Source organism: Rhyacophila brunnea, unplaced genomic scaffold (genome assembly GCF_057557595.1).
Source record: "Rhyacophila brunnea isolate RB1 unplaced genomic scaffold, BYU_Rbru_1.0 scaffold_133, whole genome shotgun sequence".
Taxonomy (NCBI): domain Eukaryota; kingdom Metazoa; phylum Arthropoda; class Insecta; order Trichoptera; family Rhyacophilidae; genus Rhyacophila; species Rhyacophila brunnea.
The window spans coordinates 390,571-396,361 of record NW_028232789.1 but is presented as its reverse complement, the minus strand read 5'-3'; positions in this window follow the sequence as shown (position 1 = coordinate 396,361).

The window sequence follows — 5,791 nt, the reverse complement described above, 5'->3', positions numbered from 1 at the left end:
TAGAACTTAAATCGATTATTGATGATTTATACAAATAAAGAGTATAAATAAGCAAAAAAATGGCTTAAAAATAGAAATAAATTGCAAAGGTGTGATAATAAAATGTTATGAATCATATAGTTCTTAAATATTCAGTATTGTTAAATAGTGCATTTTATAGGTATAGACTGAATAATCTAAAATTATAATAAATTCATGTGCTTTTTATGTGAAAATCAACTTTTTATTTTTATAATATGTTTGTGAGCTAGACAAAATAAGTGGTTGGCAACTAAGGGTGAATAATTCACATATTTTAATACCAATATATCAGGAGAAATTAGAAGAAATGGGTTCGACATCTTAAATAAAAGAAATAGATGGCAGTAAATTTGAAAAGGGAAAATATTATAAAAGATATTTTCTTTACAATTAATTGGTATTTTGTATGATTGAATGTTTTTGGGAATGGATGGTTTGCTAGCTGTTTTTTAAAAGCTGATTGAAATAGAGGTTGCAATATAAGATGGAAAATTTAAAGAATAAAGACCGCCTTATCTATTTTTATACTGGGAAAGAGTATAGTTATCTTAAAAACGGGTTCGCATGGCATCAAAAAATTTATCGCTTCAAATATTTTTTAGATTCCAGAACCCAATTAATTACCAACACAATAGAAGGAACTTGGTCAGAAATTAATATGAATTTTTCATTGCGTGAAACGACCAAAAGTAAAATTAATATTTATTTCTTGTGATATTTGTACTTAAAAAAACGAGTCTGACTATCTTTTAAAAAATAATTAAATAATAAATTTATGTTAACGGGGTGGTATGATTTAGTGATTTACAATTTGGCGCTTTTATGAGTAGTCACGGGTTCCATTCCCTCCACCCCTATAATTTGTCACACGAATTTACTCTAAAGACAAATACCTAAAGGAGGCGGTCAGGGATAAAGTAAAAAATAAACCATAGAGTATTGACAAGTTATGAGAAATAGGAGGCTGCTGTGTAAGCCGTTGAACTGTTCCACCAGTGTGAGAAAAGGATCCTACACCGTTCCCCAAAAATAAAGGTAAGTGTAGTTGTAGCTTGTATACCTCAGCGATTAACAGTAGACAGAATCATATTTCCTTCACATAATGACTGCCTTCTAAGAGAAAGGGCCCAATCCACGGTGATTACGGGTGAAAATAAGTGCTGGAGGAGTCTCAAAGAGAGATGCAACAGTTAAAAAATGGTTCTATAAGTATAAAGCGAACTTACTAAAGTCATAGAAATAAACATATACATATACATATTAATTGCATTTTAGAGGGGGGGTGGAAAAAGAAATCTTTGATTATCGGTTAATTATAATATTGTGATTTTAGGTTTACTTTTATGCGTTACGTGATTTATTCATATTGAGCACATCATATCATACTCTTGGCTATATACTCTTCTCTTAGGATTATGATGAATATTTTAATTAATTTAAAATTTATGATCGCCCGAAGGATCTTTAATTATTTTTAATGCACCATCACATAATAACAGTTAGCTGTTTAAATGAAAAAAATGGAAATTAGTTCTATTAAGAGACTAAATTATATTGCCTAATAGATGTTTGAAACCATTTTTTCTGATTATTTTGAATGATCAGACATAACATTTTATGGTTTATTTGTTTTAAAAGAAATTAAATAGCTTTTAAGTTATTAAATTGATAGTTATTATTGTATAAACATGTATATTCGACCATTATAGATCAATTTATTCATCGTAATTTAGATTCCAATACATCTCACGGGAATCTATGGGATTTTAATTTGTATATGATGTGATTACGCGTATGAACCCTTTAAGACCTATCTAAAAATTATACATGGCAAAAATACCTTTTATTTTTTAAAAAGACATTAAAAACAAAAAAATAGCCTAAATTGTGCTTGTTATGAATTACTATGCTGGATCTAATAGATTTCATGCTCCTTAATATTGCATTAGTGCAAATTTTTAGAAATCGATATATTTTATCAGTTATAAATAAAAATATGCATAAATGAACTTTAATTTTCATGGATACCTACAGTGAATATTTAAAAGTGTGTTTTTTACACAATTTGTAATTTATGCTGATGTGAATCGAGTGTGTTTAAGGGCCATGTAATTAGAAATTCTATACTTTAAAAAGCACATCCGTTGACTCTGTGATCAAAATGGTTTATTAAGCATATAAGTGCCAAAAAAATTATGTTGATTCAAAAATTTGATTATTTGGGTTTTCTTAAACGATGTATTTATAAATTTTAAAAAGGATTACTTTTCTCTGAAGTGTTTTTTCAAATTACAAATTAAAACAAACATTTTTTACTTTAAAAAAATAATTCGAAATCATTCTAGATTAATTTATAAAAGAATTAGGTCAAACAACTTTCAATGTGTAGATTTTAGCGGTGTTTTTTTACTATATTGATACAGATGCACTAGAAATTAATATAAATAGTCAAAGCATGAATTAAACATCTTTCAGGATATCTAAATCTGCCCTTTAAACATTAATAAATCTTGATATTATATTTAAGATTTAGGTCATGTTTTTTTCATACGAAATCGTTATTATTGAACCAAAAAAATGTAAAGCTTAATTTATAAACTCTTTGACTTACCGTAATTTCAATATATAAAATGGGTTATATGCTTGGATTCTTTATTTATCATAAATTATTTTTATTATTTCATCTGATGCTTACGTAAAGTAAGTCAAACAAAAAATGCATGCTTTTGAAAACTATAAAGATGTTTATAGGTATTTGCTTACTATTTAACAATAAATATGATCATTGAATCCCAAAAGTGTTTTTATTTCAGACGAATCTAATTTTGGCATAAACCAAGTATTATATTTTAATCTATGTTTTTAAGCTTGCCCATTGCAGTTTTTAATTTTTTTTACGTAAAAATTTATGCAATTTATTCGTAATTCAATAGATTAAATTATATATATTTATATCAAAAAATAGTCAATGATTATAAATTTTCGTTATTTTTTTAAACAAGGAATGTATGCAAAATTACAAAATCAAATTATAAGTGATTCAATCGGCTATGAATTCATCAATAAACTCTTGGATATGATAGTAGAATTAAATTCTGCAAAAAATGGAAATATTTTGTTCTCATCACATTAAAAATTTTAATTTTTTAAGAAATATTTTCCATTTGGCGCCCATGCGATTTTATTTTATTGCAATAATTGGCTCAAGTAAATAAATATGGATTTATTTGGATAAACATGATTTATATATTATATGATAAAATAGTTTTAAAAAGATATCTAAGAGGCTACAAAATTGTTTTCAAAGCCTATTTTGTGTCAAGTTTAAGCTGATTTTTTTCTTAAATACAATATCTGTGTTAATTAATCTTAATGGAGTTAACCCAATATTGTATATGTAATATTTACAATGAATTTTATACTTTAATAGAGACACGCATATTTTCAATTTTATGACAAAAATTACCTTCTATGCGATCATTTTATTGTATGTAATATTAAATAAAATGTAATAATTAATGAAATATATGATCAAGGTTCTATTTTGTATGTTTTTTTCTATCTAAAAAATTTGCACCAGATTTTTCTAGGGTTTATGAATGCTTTTGAAAATCCTTTTTTTTGTTTATATTCTGCTAAGGCCTATATGATATACACTGTGTTTATTTGAATTTTTTTGAAAATACCTTGATTGTCTTGAATTTTTTACCGGCAAAAAAAGAAGTATTATATCATGTTTAAACATATTCTGCACTAAATAAAATCACATAAGAGTATATTTGATTTATTTCTTAGTTTTAATCACGATAACTTGACGTTCCAAATAAAATAATATTAAATATAATTATTTTGAACACACAGACAAACCTTTAGATTAAGAAAAATCCTTGAATTAATAGGTTTCGAAAAAAGGGGAGATATTTAAGAATATTTTGGAGAGAAGAAGATAACCGAAAGTATAATGCGCTGTGGGCACAGGGAATCAAGCAAGCTGTGCTCGAGAACAAAAACTAAAATTATAACTATAAATTTAGCCATAAATAAAAAATAATAATATTTTGAACAAACAGAAATAAAATTTTTATGTTTAAATAAATACTTTAACTAAATCTAGCTGTTTACACAATTATAATATCTCAATGCTTTTTGTAGAAGGGAATTTCACTTGTACTAACGCAATACTTAATATGCACAAAATAAGGATCAATTTATTTCCCCATGATCCGGATTTATTTGGGTTTTGTATTTCTTGCTTTTTAATCACCGTACCGTTTCTTTTAATTGATTCTAGAAAAGACACGAAAACATATGTAATAATATCAAATTAACCCTACATAGGAAATTAATACAAATATCAATAGAAATAACAACTATAAAACAAAAATTATAATTTTTATTTTAACTTTTTTATTTACTGCCAATTACTGATCTAACTAGCAAAAAAATAAGATATTAATTTTATTGACGCAAAAAATAATGTTAAAATTATTTAATAATTGCATATTACTCATCAATTAAATTTAATTTACTTTAAATTTTATACTTCTTATTAAAATAAAATATAACTTTTTATTTTAACTTTATTTATTCTTCGTCTTGTTGGCTTAACATTGCAAACGAACCGATTTCTGTATTCGATTGAATCACATTTCCATAAAGACAATAAACAAATGTATTCAGAACAGTAGATTTATAAAAATAGTTATGGTCAAAAATAATGTTGAAGTTTGATATTCTTGTATTAGTTGAAAATATATTTCCGTTGCCGATAATTACAGTTTTTTCTCTATGTTTTAAGGTATCCCTTACGATTTCATAAATTATTTTTTCTTCTTCCTTTTCTTGATAGATTTTGCATCCAAAAATTCTATCAATAGAATTTTCAATTTTTTCTCCAATTTTGCAACGATACATAATTATATTATTATTTCCAATTTCAACAAAATTAGAGATTTCTACTTTAGTGTTTATGATACAATTATCTCCAATAGTAGAATTATTCATTATTATACAGTTTTCCATAATAATAGTATCATCTCCTATTTTAACATCCGATTCTATTATGGTATTTTGTAAAATTATTACACCATTGCCCCATTCAAAATTTTTTTCAACTGTTGCAGATTTATTTATGGCTACAATTTTTTTCGTCTTTTTATTTCTATATATATTATAATGAATATCATTAATTTTCCCACTTGGGACATCATAAATTTCAATATCCAGATGGGAAAAATTGTGATTACACCGTTTCAACCCTAATTTAAATTTATCTTTCCATACTCTTAAACTCTTCCAATTAATCGTATTATTTTCAATTATTTTAATAAAAATCATCGTTTTAAAACAGTTTTTAAAGCTAATAATGGTATGTTTGATTATTTTAGTTCTTCGAGATATGAAAGTTTTTAAGAATTGTTTGTAAATATTCGAATTCTTATGTGTTTTCGACATATTTTCACAACCAGACATGCATTTATGTATTTTTTCTAAGAGAGGAAAAACTTCATCTCTTCTAACTACTTTTTCAGGCATATAGTTAGAGTTCCTGATACATTGGAAAAAAAAATCCACTTCCATATCCATTGGTGATATATTTTCCATTTTCGGTGCTAAAATAGGATCCTGTGATTTATACTCTATATTAGGCATATTTTCGGCGGGAAACGTGGGATTAAAGACATTATGATTCTGATGACTCCAAGAATGATAATTAGACGCCCATGGGCTTATAAATAGTGTGCTGTTGTGTGTATTTTGATTACCTCGT